At 45.0% G+C, this 16,240-nt stretch overlaps 1 long non-coding RNA gene across 2 annotated transcripts in view; it reads left to right on the top strand.

Annotated features, from left to right (window-relative positions):
• LOC144682396 (uncharacterized) overlaps nucleotides 1-16,240 on the top strand; it is a 58,377-nt gene that overhangs the window by 14,192 nt on the left and 27,945 nt on the right. For both annotated transcript variants that reach the window (XR_013577022.1, XR_013577021.1), the window contains exon 2: nucleotides 10,122-10,356. This is a non-coding gene — a long non-coding RNA (uncharacterized LOC144682396). The remainder of the gene's footprint in view (nucleotides 1-10,121; nucleotides 10,357-16,240) is intronic.

Raw genomic sequence — 16,240 nt, 5'->3', positions numbered from 1 at the left:
AGCGCGAGCACTGAAGAAGGCACATGTACACAGGGGTGCGCGCAGTAAAAGCCCCCCGAGGCACAGAGCCACCTCAGGCAGCGGAAGGCGTTTATCAATAAAAATAAAGAATTTAAAAATAATGAAAACGTGTCCCCTCACGTGACCCTGTCACGTGAGCTGGGGACATGTAAAATATGAGTGCAAAAAGTTTTTATTGTTTTTAAATCACTGGACAAAAGCTCATTCCGCCCGTGGGTGAGGTTTTGCCAAAAGCACAAAAGGCCGCTTGGTCTATTCCCCCGCCAGGCAGTGAAAAATTCCTATCAATTAGTTGATTAAGGGCCTTATTAGGCCGCTTAATTGTCGGCGGGCGCGCTGTTGATTCCCGCCATACCCGCCGACCGAAATATCGTGCGAGTGCGCGGTGACATCGGGACGCTCGCCCGACATCATCGCACGTCATTTTTACGCTTGTTTGGGTCGGGCACATGCACGCCCAACGAGCCAGAAATTCTGCCCATAGTCATCGTGGCGCAGAAGAAGGTCATTCAGCCCATTTGATCCACAGCAGGTAGGCACAAATTTATAAGCATATTTAACATTCAGAAAGCCGCTGCTAAAGGTTAGGACTTTGTGTTCTCTTGTAGTTCAAAGAGAATGGTTCTTTCACTCAAGAGTGATACCTATAACTCACTAATGCCTTCAGCTCTGTGAGCTATTTAGCTTTCACACTACTGAAAGAACACCTACAGTTCACTGTCAGTGGGGCCATACTTCATACTTAAGGCAAATAATGAGCTATTCATTAACTAATCGAATCACTACTATTTCTACTTGAATTCCATATATAAAGTACTGCCAACCATTGGCATAAATAAAGAATTGTTAATTAAATTAGCTTTTTTAAACTTTTTTCTAAATACATAATGTAGTCTCACCAGGGGTTCTTAGATAGCATCTTCACGACTGCTACCATCTAGAAGGACAAGGACAGCAAATAGATGGGAACACCGCCACCTGGGCGTTCCCCTCCAAAGTCACTCACCATCCTGACTTGGAAATATATCACCGTTCCTTCACTGTCGCTGGGCCAAAATCCTGGAACTCCCTCCCTAACAGCACTGTGGGTATACCTACACCACATGGACTGCAGCGGTTCAAGAAGGCAGCTCACCACCACCTTCTCAAGGGCAATTAGGGATGGGCAACCAATGCTGGCCTAGCCAGCGACACCCGCACCCCATGAATATTTTTTTTTTTTTAAAAGCTTTTTGTGATCTACCTAAGCAAAGCTGTAGTTGCTTTTGTTAGCAGCTAGAGTTGAAAAAAGCCAGCATCCAGTTTCTGTTTTGGTCTGGTAAGAGTTGGGCGTTTAAAAAATACAATAGCAGTAATAATTGATCACTTTAGGCCCAAGGCCTGATTCATGATTTTCCTTTGCTGTGTGAAAACCCCACGTGACTTTATTACGAGGCAGAAAAGTCCACTGCTTCACACAGCAATCTCGCCATTACCATATGAAAGGAGGGAACAGCACCATTTTTAGTCAGCATTACTAATTCACCAGTTATAGCTTTCGGGCACTTGACAGTTCCTGGCTTGGATGATGTTCTTTTTTTTCACACTGCCAAGGAAACCCGGCCTTCTATTCCTAGGTTTATAAATAATGCACCAGAGCTTTAAAGTTTTTATTCATCAGCATGTGGCAGGAAAGGGGATTGGAGACTCGAGCTCCGAGACATCAGGGCCTTGTGCTAACAGTCACAGAGGAAGAAGCTGTAACTCGCTGGCGCTCAGTGTTCAAGGCATCTTTTAGCAGGAATAATACGCGCTGTCGCTGCCATTGCTGAGGCCACAATTCACTTTCTGAATTGGTGTTACTTTAAAATGCAGCCAGCTTCATTCTTCAGCCTCAGCAACCCCGTGTCCCATGTACGACAGCTGTGGAACGGTGGGAAAGTACTTTTAAGACCATAAGACCATAAGACATAGGAGCAGAAATTAGGCCATTCGGCCCATCGAGTCTGCTCCGCCATTCAATCATGGCTGATAAGTTTCTCAACCCCATTCTCCCGCCTTCTCCCCGTAACCTTTGATCCCCATACCAATCAAGAACCTATCTATCTCAGTCTTAAATACACTCAATGATCTGGCCTCCACAGCCTTCTGTGGCAATGAATTCCATAGATTCACCACTCTCTGGCTAAAGAAGTTTCTCCTCATCTCTGTTCTAAAAGGTCTTCCCTTTACTCTGAGGCTGTGCCCTCAGGTCCTAGTCTCTCCTACTAATGGAAACATCCTCCCCACGTCCACTCTATCCAGGCCTTTCAGTATTCTGTAAGATTCAATCAGATCTCCCCTCATCCTTCTAAACTCCATCGAGTATAGACCCAGAGTCCTCAAACGTTCCTCATATGTTAAGCCTTTCATTCCTGGGATCATTCTCGTAAACCTCCTCTGGACCCTCTCCAGGGCCAGAACATCCTTCCAGAGGTACGGGGCCAAAAATTGCTCACAATATTCTAAATGTGGTCTGACCAGAGCCTTATAAAGCCTCAGCAGCACATCCCTGCTTTTATATTCTAGTCCTCTCGAAATAAATGCCAACATTGCATTTGCCTTCCTAACTACCGACTCAACCTGCAAGTTAACCTTAAGAGAATTCTGGACTAGGACTCCCAAGTCCCTTTGCACTCCAGATTTATGAATTCTCTCCCCATTTAGAAAATAGTCTATGCCTCTATTCTTCCTACCAAAGTGTCCACACTTCCCCACGTTGTATTCCATCTGCCACTTCTTTGCCCATTCTCCTAACCTGTCCAAATCCTGCTGCAGCCTCCCCGCCTCCTCAATACTACCTGTCCCTCCACCTATCTTTGTATCATCTGCAAACTTAGCCAGGATGACCTCAGTTCCTTCATCTAGATCATTAATGTATAAAGTGAAAAGTTGTGGTCCCAACACTGACCCCTGCGGAACTCCACTAGTCACCTGCCGCCATCCTGAGAAGGACCCCCTTATCCCCACTCTCTGCCTCCTGCCAGACAGCCAATCTTCTATCCATGCTAGCACCTTGCCTCTAACACCATGGGCTCTTATCTTACTGAGCAGCCTCCTGTGCGGCACCTTGTCAAAGGCCTTCTGGAAGTCCAAGTAGATAATATCCATTGGCTCTCCTTTGTTCTACCTACTCGTTACCTCCTCAAAGAATTCTAACAGATTTGTCAGGCATGACCTCCACTTGATGAAACCATGCTGACTTTGCCCTATTTTACCATGCACTTCCAAGTATTCTGAAATCTCATCCTTAATAATGGACTCTAAAATCTTACCAACGACCGAGGTCAGGCTAATTGGCCTGCAATTTCCCGTCTTTTGCCTCACTCCTTTCTTAAACAGGGGGGTTACATTAGCGATTTTCCAGTCCTCTGGGACCTTCCCTGACTCGAGTGATTCCTAAAAGTTCACCACTAAGGTTTCCATTATCTCTTCAGCTATCTCCTTCAGAACTCTGGGGTGTAATCCATCTGGTCCAGGTGATTTATCCACCTTCAGACCTTTCAGTTTTCCCAGCACCTTCTCCTTGGTAATGGCCACCATACTCACCTCTGCCCCCCGACTCTCTTGAACTTTGGGGATGTTACTTGTGTCTCCACCGTGAAGACTGACGCAAAGTACCTATTCAGTTCCTCTGCCATTTCTTTGTTCCCCACTACTACTTCTCCAGCGTCATTTTCCAGCGGCCCAATGTCCACTTTTGCCTCTCTCTTACCCTTTATATATCTAAAAAAACTCTTGCAATCTTCTTTTATATTACTGGCTAGTTTACCCTCATATTTAATCTTCTCCATCCTTATTTCTTTTTTAGTTGTCTTTTGTTGGTCTTTGTAGGCTTCCCAATCCCCTAGTTTTCCACTGCTATTTGCCGCATTGTCTGCTTTCTCTTTAGCTTTTATGCTGTCCCTGACTTCCCTTGTCAGCCATGGTTGCCTCGTCCTCCCTCTAGTATGCTTCTTCTTCCTAGGGATGAATTTTTGCTGTGTCTCCCAAATTACTCCCAGAAACTCCTGCCATTGCTGTTCCACTGTCTTTCCTGCTAGGCTCATCTCCCAGTCAATTCTGGCCAGCTCCTCCCTCATGCCTCTGTAGTTCCCTTTATTCAACTGTAATACCGTTACATCTGATTCCAGCTTTTTCCTCTCAAATTACAGGGTAAATTCTATCATATTGTGGTCACTTCCTCCTAAGGGTTCCTTCACCTTAAGCTCCCTTATCAAATCTGCCTCATTACACATCACTAAATCTAGCCTGTTCCCTAGTGGGCTCCACCACAAGCTGCTCCAAAAAGCCATCTCGTAGACATTCCCCAAATTCCTTGGGATCCACTACCAACCTGATTTTCCCAGTCTACCTGCATATTGAAATCCCCCATGATCACTGTAACCTTGCCTTTCTTACACACCTTTTCTATCTCCTGGTGTATCTTGTGCCCCACATCCTGACTACTGTTCAGAGGCCTGTACATAACTCCCAATATTGGTTTTTTACCTTTGCGGTTCCTCAACTCTACCCACACAGATTCTACATCATCTGACCCTACATCATTTCTTGCTATTGATTTAATTTCATTTCTTACTAATAAAGCAACCCCACCCCCTCTGCCAACCTGCCTATCTTTTCGATAGGATGTATATCCTTGGATATTTAGCTCCGAGTCCTGATCCCCTTGCAGCCATGTCTCCGTGATGCCCACCATATTATACCTGCCAATTTCAATCTGCGCCACAAGCTCATTTACCTTATTTCCTATACTGCGTGCATTCAGATACAACACCTTCAGTCCTGTATTTCCCGTCCCCTTTCTCACTGTCGTCCCTTTATCTGATGTGCTTGAAGTTAGATTCCTAGCCCTTTCTAAACACTCTGTCCTATTTTGTGTTCTGGGGACTTTAATAGCCTCTCCTGGGCTCTCCTTTCTTTTCAGTTTTTTCATAATTTTCCATGAAGTTGAATCCAACCCCCCACACACTAACCTGCTGCTTTGTTTCCCATTAGTCATACTTCTTGGAGTTTTACCCTTCCCTCCCCCCCGACTTTCCAGTTTACAGTCCTGTTTACCACTCTATTTACCTTTTTCGATGGAACATTGGTCCCAGATCGGTTCAGGTGGAGACCGTCCCAACGGTACAGATCCCTCCTGTTCCAATACTGATGCCAGTGCCCCACGAAATGGAACCCCTCTTTCCCGCACCACTCCTTTAGCCACATATTTACTTCCCTCATTCTCGCGTCCCTATGCCAATTTGCACGTGGCTCAGGTAGTAATCCAGAGATTATAACCCTTGAGGACCTGTTCTTTAATTTAGTTCCTAGCTCCTGATAATCCCCAAACAGGTCCTCTTTCCTAGTCTTACCTATGTTATTTGTCCCGACGTGGACCACAACAACTGGATCCTCCCCCTCCCTCTCCAATATCCTTTCAAGCCAGTCAGAGATGTCCCTCACCCTGGCACTGGGCAGGCAACATACCATGCGGGACTCTCGATCTTGCTTACAAAGGATGCTATCAATTCCCCTAATTATAGAATCCCCTACAACTACCACTTGTTTTTTTGCTTCCCCCCTCTTGAATGGCCTCCTGTGCCATGGTGCCGTGGTCAGCTGGCTCATCCTCTCTACAGCCCTGTTCCTCATCCACACAGGGAGCAAGTACCTCGTACCTGTTGGACAAGGTCAAGAGCTGAGGCTCCTCTGTTCCTGAACACAGGATCCCTCTACCTGCCTCACTTGCAGTCACACCCTGCTGACCCTGATAACCCGGCAATCCAACAATCATATCTGGAATAGGTGTCTGTAAAAGCTGGCAGACATTCACATTCAAACATGCCCCAGAGGCAATCCTTGAATTTGAGCTAACTAGCAACACTCAGTTTGGTAAAACCTCCTCCAATGTAGCCATAGCTCCTCAGAGAACAAGTTTCTCATTATTCACTCTGAGTCATTTAGCTCACAAGATATTTCTACTGCACAGCCAACTAGAAAGCTGCACAAGTAAATAAGGCCATTAAAGAGAGCTAAGAAAATTTCGGCTTTCATAGACAAGAATCTAGAATATAAATACATACATGCTCACAAAGAAGCATATATGAAAACATATTGTAATGGTGATCTACATTAAACCGTAGGAAGACCATATTTGGAGTAGTGTGTGCAGTTTTGGGCTCCACACAATTACAAAGTAGAGACCCTCAAGAGCCCTGGAGTTTCCTTGTACTTATTAAGAATGTGTGACAGACTTGAACATGAAACGCAACAGTGTGTAATAAAAATTAAATGTTTGGCAGATGAGACATTCTTATAGATATACAAGCCAACAACCTGTGGCATCCCCCACAGTCTACTAATGAATAGAATTTATAAGTTACTACATACAAGTAGTAGTTGGGAGAAAATTCACAACCTCACTCCACAAAGCCACCTCGTGTCCAGAGCCTGCCATTACATCGTGACAGTTGACATTGCAAAACTGAATGGAAAATATTGACGCAGCAGGTGGGGATGGTAAATGCTGAGACAAAAGTACGACGAAAAGTCACAATGACAGGAGCAAGGTTTGCGAACAGAAACTGCTTGGCCTGTGGAAGATTTCTGACAGAATCGTAGATATACTATGCAATTTTCTGAAAACACTCAGCTGTACAATAAGATATTTTCCCCTGCCAAACGAGGATTATGTCTGGACAGCACTTCGAACTACATAACATGAAGTCAGGTACTTTGCTAAATTTTGTCACTGGTATTAGAAGCAATGGAGGCAAACTGAAGCAGCAAACTAGAATTGGCACACAATATGAAAGAGTTTTAGCTTAAATGTGATTTTTCCGAAGTGTACTAATGCTGTAAATAGGCCAAATGACAGCAGTGAAGTGACAGTCACTTACTAGCAAATCCCTTTGTTGTATCAAGAAAACCCACTGATGATTATGCACCGTATGTACATGCATAACTGCACTCTCGGATAACACAGGTATTCACAATCCTCTCCCCCTTGTTGAAGGCAGTTCACCATCACTTTTTAAAAGGGCAATTAGGGATGCGCGATAAATGCTGACCTTGTCAGTGACATCCACATCCCAAAAAAATGAATATAAAACTTTTGTTGCTGTGCCATGCAGATTTTGTTCAGGTCGACAGGAGGGGGTAGTGACGGATCCCAAGAACTGCCACCTTTTTCAGGATTTCCCCATCTGATAGCAAATTTGGAAACAAGGAGAAGTAAACAATAGAGAACATTAGGAGATAGCAGCTAGTGATTATTTTACTAGAATAGCAATCCCTCGGTCCCTCGAGTCTGGTCCGCCATTCAATAAGATCATGGTTAATCGGATTGTGGCCTCAACACCACATTCCTGCCTACCCCTGATAACCTTTCACCCCCTTATTACTTATTTAGAATCCATCTAGCTCTGCCTTAAAAATATTCAAAGACTCTGCTTCCACAACCTTATGAAAAAGAGAGTTCCAAAGACTCTCAACCCTCAGAGAAAAAAAAAATTCTCATCTCCGTCCTAAATGGGAAACCCCTTATTTTTAAACAGTGGCCCCTAGTGCTAGATTTACTGTAAGAGGAAACATCTTCTCCACCCTGTCAAGACCCCTCAGGATCTTATATGTTTCAATCAAGTCACCTCTCACTCTTCTAAACTCCAGTGGATACAAGCCTAGCCTGTCCAGCCTTTCCTCATAAGACAACCTGCCCAATCCAGGTATTAGTCTGATCAACCTTCTCTGAACTGCTCCCAATGTATTTAAATTCTTCCTTAAATAAGGAGACCATTACTGTACACAGTACTCCAGATGTGGTTACACCAATGCCTTGTACAACTGAAGCATAACCTCCCTACTTTTGTATTCAATTCCCCTCGAATAAATGATAACATTCTATTAGCTTTCCTAATTACCTGCTGTACCTGCATACTAACCTTTACCGATTGATGCACTAGGACACCCAGATCCCTCTGCATCTCAGAGCTCTGCAATCTCTTACCATTTAGATAATAAGCTTCTTTCTATTCATCCCGCCAAAATTGACAATTTCACACTTTCCCAAATTATACTCCACTTGCCAAATCTTTGCCCACTCACTTAACCTGTCTATATCCCTTTGTAGCCTCCTTGTGTCCTTTTCACATATCTTATCCTACCTATCTTTGTGTTGTCAGCAAAATTACAACCATACCATTTGTCTCTTCATCCAAGAAATTTACATAAATTGTAAAATGTTGAGGTCCCAGCACTGATCCCTGTGACACACCACTCGTTACATCTTGCCAACCAGAAAATGACTCATTTATGCCTACCCTCTGTTTCCTGTTAGCTAGCCAATCTTCTACCCATGCCAAAATGTTACTCCCTATGAGCTTTTATTTTCTGCAATTACCTTTGATGTGGCACCTTATCAAATGCCTTTTGGAAATCTAAGTATAGTACATCCACCGGTTCCCCTGTATCCACAGCACCTGTTACTTCTTCAAAGAGCTCCAATAAATTGATTAAACATGATTTCCCTTTCACAAAACCATGTTGATTCTGCCTGATTGCCCTGAATGTTTCCAAGTGTCCAGCTACAACAGCTTTAATAATAGCTTCTAACATTTTCCCTGTGACAGATGTTAATCTAAGTGGCCTGTAATTTCCTGCTTTCTCTCTCCCTCCCTTTTTGAATAAAGGAGTTACATTCATTACTTTCCAATCTAATGGAACCTTCCCCAAAGCTCGGGGATTTTAGAAAATTGAAATGAACACATCAGCTCTCTCGACAGAGGAGAGCACAGTTGACATTTCGAGTCCTCATGACCCTTCTAGTTCTGTTGAAGGGTCATGAGGACTCGAAATGTCAACTGTGCTCTCCTTCGCCGATGCTGCCAGACCTGCTGAGTTTTTCCAGATATTTCTGTTTCTGTTTTTGTTTTGGATTTCCAGCATCCGCTTTTTTGCTTTTACATCAGCTCTCTCACTAGCCATTCCTTTTAAGACCCTAGGATGAAGTCCATCAGGACCCGGGGGCTCGTCAGTCCACAACTCCAATATTTTTCTCAGTACCACTTCCCTGGTGATTGCAATTTTCCCTGAGTTCCTCCCTCCTTTCCATTTCTTAATTCACAGCTATTTCTGGAATGTTACTTGTATACTCTATAGTGAAGACCAATGCAAAATACCTGTTCAAAACCCCACCAGGGTAAACTGGAAAATTCGATTCGGTAAATCTGGTGATTTGTCAGCTGACACCTGATAAAGTGCCCACTAGATTGATGCAAAATCTCAGCTGATTCACAAACGTCCTTCAGCGACACCGTCCTTACCCAATCCAAACCTATAAGTGACTCCAGTCCTACAAATACACAGTTGACTACCAGTGGGCAATAAATGCAGCCTTGCCAGTGAAATCCGCATCTCAATAATGATATTTTACTTTTAAATATAGGTGACTCAATCTCTGCAAAAACTATTCAAAACACCTAGAGATGTTTGGGAGACAGCAGATCATAAGTGTACACCAAGCATTCAGCAGAGTGGAATGACAGTCAACCCCAGGAACGGGAGGTTACATTTCTGAAGAAAAGCCCCACTAAAACTGCAAAGCTGGTTAATGGCGAAGTAACCCAGTATTGGAAATTGTAAAAGGTTTTCCAAGGGTAAAGAGAGAAATTCGGATTCCACCAGTTGGCTGAGTGAGGATCTTAAGCAGACGAGTTAGAAGTTACAGCTAGGAGGAATCTTGCTGACGGTTAAACCAGGAGTGTGTGTTGAGGCAGAAATAGAAACGGGATCTTAAAAGGAACTGAATAAGTATTTCAAAAAAGGAAAATGTAGAATGCTATAGAGAAAGCAAACAGTTGAAAGTCTTCAAGATATTAAGGGGTGCAGATAGGCTCGATAGAGAGAAACTGCTTCCGCTCGCTGACTGGGGGGTCTAGGGCTAAGGGGCCGATTCTAAAAGTTAGAGCCAGGCCTTTCAGAAGTGAAATTAGGAAACATCTCTACACACAAAGGGTGGGAGGAGTTTGAAACAAAATCAAAATTCTGCAGATACTGAACATCTGGAACAAAAACAGAAAATGCTGTTTCTCGCTCTACAGACACTGCCTGACCTGTTGGTATTTCCATGATTAGAAGTTTGGAATTCCTTCCACAAATGGCAACTGATGCTGAACAATTGTTATAGACTCATTGATGTTTACAGCACAGAGGGAGGCCTTTCAGTCCATCGTGTCCATGCCAGTCAACAAAGATCTGGAGGCTATGGCAACGCAAGTGAATATCTGCTTGCACACGACAAGGGATGGAGCACATCCTGAGTGAGACACAGCCAAAGTGAGTGTGGGTATTGGCAATTTGGTGCACAGTGGGGACTCGGTGTGTTGGGGAAGAGGTGCTCTTTGCATTTTTTCCTTGCTATCCAACTACTTAAATCTTCAGAGCATAGTCTTGCCCTACTGCAGCAGTAGAGACCACAGGGGAGAGGAATGACTGGTAAGTAGTGGGTAAGGTCGGGTATGTATTTACTACTTTAATTGCTTATAGTTTAAGGTCTTTTTGTGGTTTGTAGTTTGTATATTCGATAGTAGTGAGGATCAGGAAAGAAGGGCCCTAGAGTAATTGATTTAAAAGGTTTAATTTAAATGGATAAGTCATGGCAGGAGAGCTCAAAGCCATGGTGTGCTCCTCGTGCTCCATGTGGGAAGCCGGGGACATTTCCAGTGACCAGCATGTGATTGCCTCTGACTCAGAAGATTGTCCCACTCCAGGGGCTTGAGCACAAAAGTCAAGGTTGACACTCCACAGTCCAGTACAGTACTGAGGGAGTGCTGCACTGTCACAGGCACAGTCTTTTGTATGAGCTGTTAAACTGGGGCTCTGTCTGCTCTTTCAGGTGAACATAAAAGCTCCCATGGCACTATTTCAAGGAAGAACTGGACAGTTCTCCCCGGTGTTCTGGCCAACATTTATCCCTCAATCAACATTGCAAACATGTGATCATTATCCCCTTGCTTTTGTGGGAGTTTGCTGTGAGCAAATTGGCTGCTGTGTTTCCTACATTACAACAGTGACTACACTTCAGAGGTACTTCATTGGCTGCAAAATGCTTCAGGACATCCAATGGTCATAAAAGGCACTCTGCAAAAGCAATTATTTCTTTCTTTTATCCGCCTATACCATTTCAAAATGGAGATCATAGCATTAACACTTTCATATCACTGACAAAAGAGACATGTTGTTGAAGCCTTTCATCTTGCACTCATCAGGACAGATGCAAGAATGCCAAATTTCAAAGGGGGCAACAATTTATACTGCATGAGAGAAGGGTACTGATTGGTTGACAAGTCAACTGATTGGTTGAGGTGTTGCCATGGAGAATGCACCAGGGAACTATTATCCCCCAAGCTTCAGTTTAATTCGAATATTTAATTGTTTAATTCCCTGGCCACAATCAGATTGGACATGATCTTATCAAATGGCGGATGAGGCTCGAGGGGCCTACTCCTGATCCTAATTCTGGTGTTATTGTGTTCTTGTGTTGGGTTTTTTTTGTGTTGTGTCTGGACATAAGGAAGTATAGAGTGACAAAAGGACATTTGGCCACCAAACCCATCTCCTTCCATGGGCCAAGGAGGAGACCAAAGACAGGTAAATCCTTCAAAAAAGAAAGAACATCCATTTGGACAGCTTCCTCCCTCTCAAAGACAATTGGTTACTTTCAAAGTGTTTTCACTGTTATTATCAAGTTGGGAGCAATAACCAAAGAGGGGTCCCGCAGACAGTAAAGAAGATAAATGATGGGTTAAACCTTCTTTAGGTTGAGGGGGAATTGTTGCTGAGAACATTTTGTCCAATCATCATGTGAGATCCTTTATATCCGCCTGATCAGGCAGGGAAAGCCTTGATTTAACAGGTTACCCCAAACACAGCACCTGTAAAAATGCAGCACTCTCTCAGCACTGCTTTTGCTGTCCTTGAGTCATGGAGTGAGCCTTAAAGCCACAACCTTTGCGCTCAGAGGCATGAGTCCTGCGTACTGAGTCAAGCTGTCAAACAAAACTAACTTGCATTTCTATAGCACCCTCCACAACCTTAACATGTCCCAACAAGGTGTACAACCGTTGAGGTACTTTGGGAGTCACTGTTGCAATAAAGAGAAACACTGCACCCAGTTTATGCATAGCAAGCTCCCATAAATAGCAATGACCAGGTAATCTGAGTCTTAGTGAAGTGGATTTAGGAGTGATCATTGGCCAGGATGTCGATGGACTTTCCTGTTCTTCATTAAATAGTGCTATGGGAAACTTTATGTTTACCTGAGAGGTCAAGACTGATATTTGACATATCATCTTAAAGACGGTCCCTCCAGTAACACAGCATTCCCTCAATATTGTGCTGAATGTCAGCCTGGATTTAGTTCTCAACTCTGTGGGGTCAGCTTTGAACCCACAACCTTCTGGCCCAGAAGAGACTGCTACTAACCGAGCCAAACCTGTTACCATGAGGGAGCTTGAAGTTCTTCCAAGACTCACAGAAATAATTAAGCGAGAATGCAATTTTTCAACCCAAGCTTTTCAATTCCCATTATCTGTAATGCATGGACAACTGATCCATCATGCCACTAACTCTGAATCCTGCGGTATATTCTATAATTTAATTCTGCGTTTATACTCTTTATCTTTGTTCTTAAATAGACAGTGGTTTGGCTTTTTGAAGGAACCAGTCAACATGCCGTTAACTATTTCTTCTGAGGGATGATTGTGCATATCTACTACTTCACGGCAATTAAAAAAAAATCTTGTAATCTCCACCTCACATTAAGGTTATTAACTTTTAATTCAGGACCTGAATTCCTGTGATCTGAGTCTCAGCTGAAGACCGAGTTCACATCTACATTATCCGTGCCTGTCATCCATCATTCTGCACAATCTTGTCTCCTGTCATAGCTTTTTCTGTGGTTCTTTGAAACTCCAAGCTATAGATAGATCCCACTGACACCTTTCTCACTCTTAACTCTCTCCATTGCCTCAGTACCATTTTGGAGGTGCTCAAAATTCTGCGCAATGGCCCAAATTTCCTGCCAATGTTTTAGTGTATCTGGGGCGGGACAGGAAATTGGCTTGGGGCATATGCTGCTGGGTTCCTACCAACTCCTGTTCTTCACCGACATTTCCCGATTCTGATGATATTTCATGAAGGAGGTCAACCTGCTTGATGTGTCTATTAGATACATTAAACTCCCATGAGGTAGCCTGGAGAGAGCTGCTGGCTTTAAAGTTCAGTATTGTGCTCACTCTTACAGCATCATGGAAATGTTGGCCCTGTGCCCAATGTTGCCTTCAGGTCAGATTCCAGCACTGTAAATGCATTGGAAGCAGTTCAGAGAAGGTTTACTAGAATGATGCACAGAATGGGCAGGTCATCTTATAAGGAAAGGTTGGACAAGCGAGGCTTGTATGCACTGTATTTTAGAAAAGTAAGAGGTGACTTGATTGAAACGTAGAAGATCCTGAGGAGTCTTGACAGGGTGGATGTGGAGGGGGATGTGTCACCTTGTTGGAGATTCCATAACAAGGGGTCACTGTTCAAAACTGAGGGGTCACTCATTTAAGACAGATATGAGGAGAATGTTCTTTCTCTCAGAGGGTTGTGCACCTTTGGAACTCTCTCCCTCAAAAGGCAATGGATGTCACGGTCTGCTGCCACCATATATGTTGAGGGTCACGATGTAGACCTCAAGGGATCTGTCTCTATGCTATCTATGCTAAGCAGGATATTGAGACTGATGAGGGTTCTGTTCAAACACAATTAGATGAAGTTTATTTCTAGCAACAACCATATACAGCTCTGCACAGGCCTTGATTTGCTTAGGTCCTAACAGTTACATAGGCTGATTACTTGACTACTTGCCTGACTCATAAGATATACATGAAGTCTTACTGATATAGAGTGACAGAGAGTGGTGAACACCTGCAGGAGAGATCACAGGCAATAGTGAACATCTAACATGGAGACTGTGCCTTTTATCCTCCAGTCTTACGCGCGGTGATGTCATAGTGCTGTCCACTATGCAGCTTCTTAAAGGTACATGTCGTTGTCTGCATTAGCATGCATACATCATCAAAGCAGTGGAAGCAGAGTCTTTGGTCAGGATTTTCCCTGAAATCGGCAAAGTCCGATATCTGGCAGGGAAATCGGTGTTTGACCCACCAATGGCAACAACGGAATTTCACCTCATGTCGTGCAGAACATTGTTAAAAAATAAGTCAGAGGCACCGGTTTTATGTTGGATTGCTGGCCGGACAGCTTCAGATCCGTCTGCCCCGCTGTGACCTCAGGCCTTCAGTAATCTGGGCGCCATATTTAAAGGTCGCCCCTGCACAGAGTTAGCACTCCCCAAGGGATAGGAAGCCACTGAGACCTGATGGCTGCCCCCAAATTTAGAGACGCCTCCCTCGAGTGCCTACTAGACGCAGTGGAGGCCTGTCACAATGCCCACAGCGGCCATCACCTCCCTGCTCTGGGTGAAGACCAGCAAGCAAGGTCATCAGTCCAGTATGGGAGGTGATTGTCGCTGTGGGCAGCGCCAACGCTCTCCAAATGAGGACACTCATCCAATGCCAAAAGAGGATGAATGATCTCCTCCGTTCTGCCAGAGTAAGTCACTCTTCTCATCACTCTCAACTCACACACTCTCAAATCCATCACACATCCACAGGGTTCTCACTCACTGCCAGTTCAAGGGACATCATTCATTCTCTCACACACACCTTCATCTGCCCTGCGGATCATGTCCTCATCCCATCCATGGCACCACTCACCACCCACACATGCCAAGCATACTTACCATCTGGCCTGGCAGGCATCCTGCTTACACTCTCTCCATCTCTATTCATGCAGGACAAGCTGGCAAACAACAAAAGGGAGAGGTTGCAGACTGATGGAGGAATGCCTGAAATCAAGTTTCTGACAGGCTTTGAAAACAGAGCCATCCAGTTGGCCAGCGACAATCTGGACCAGTCCTGTGCTGATGGTGAGGTTGGCGGTGCTCAAACAAGTGAGGGTCCAGCGATGCAACATCCATCGAACAACCATGCTGTGAGTGATGTGTCTTGTTTCACAGGCCACTGCTGTGCACTAATTATCTTTTTTCTTTCGCAAGCACATGTAGGAATCAGCTGAGGGCGTCCACAAGCCAAGTCCTCGACTCCAGCCCCGAGGACACCATGGAAGAGGAGTCCACAGACATCGACATTGAAGTCCTGTCATGGCACTCACCTGCACCGTCCACCAGTGTAGAAACACAAACCCAGGGTAGCCTCAGGGTCACAATCTGGTGAGTACATCGCACTGTCTGATCCACAGTAGACTGTGGCAGGGACTTCCCAGGTTTCCGGCACTCGGAGGATGAGTGGAGACCAGGAATCTACTGAGTCCGAGCCAGATGAGGAGCCTCTGGGCTCGGTCATACCTCAGTTGCTGGGTGTAGGATTCCGTTGGCCTTCAGCCTAAGGTGATAGCGCCAGCATGCCAATGCACCGAGGTCAACACTGATAGGGTGGCGGCCGCCATGGGGACCTTGGTCCAGGACCTCGGTCCTGCACTGCTGCCGGAGCTGCACTCCATCACCAAGGCACTTGTTGGCATCAGTGTCAGGGCAAGAGGGTGGGTGGAACAACCTGCTCTCACTCCAGCTGCCCCTTCTTCTCAAGCAGTCACCCAGGGGACCTCGGGCATCCATGGGGAGGAGGATCAGCAGGTGCACACTCCGGGGCCATCCACCGAGGTGACTCAGGAGTGACCAGCCCATCTGAATCCCCTCTTCTTGTGACCCCAGCAGCTCCAGCTCCACAGGCCGAGGAGGCTGCCACTGCCGCACAGCAGGGCCCTGAAAGCAGGCCGGCAACTTCCAGGTCTCGACTCTCCAGAGGACGCCCATCAAGGTCATCACAGACAGGGCGTAGAGGTCAGCAGGCTGCCTCCACTTCCGCTGTGAGTATCGGGGATCCACCAAGACATAGCAGCAGGGTTAGAAAGGCCAAGGTGATGTAATTGTGGAGCTAATCACTTGTACATAACGTTGTCCATAGTAATTACATTCCCAAGAATGTCTCATTGTCTATGGCTCCTTGTTATGTTGAGCAGTGTTCATGTCAATCAGCTATGAAACCTTGTTTCCTGTACAAAATGAGGGCAGGGGGTGCAGCCCAGGGCCCCT

This window comes from Cetorhinus maximus, chromosome 7 (genome assembly GCF_964194155.1).
Source record: "Cetorhinus maximus chromosome 7, sCetMax3.hap1.1, whole genome shotgun sequence".
NCBI lineage: Eukaryota > Metazoa > Chordata > Chondrichthyes > Lamniformes > Cetorhinidae > Cetorhinus > Cetorhinus maximus.
Note: the sequence above shows the minus strand (reverse complement) of the source record. Positions and strands in the feature narration are given on the sequence as shown.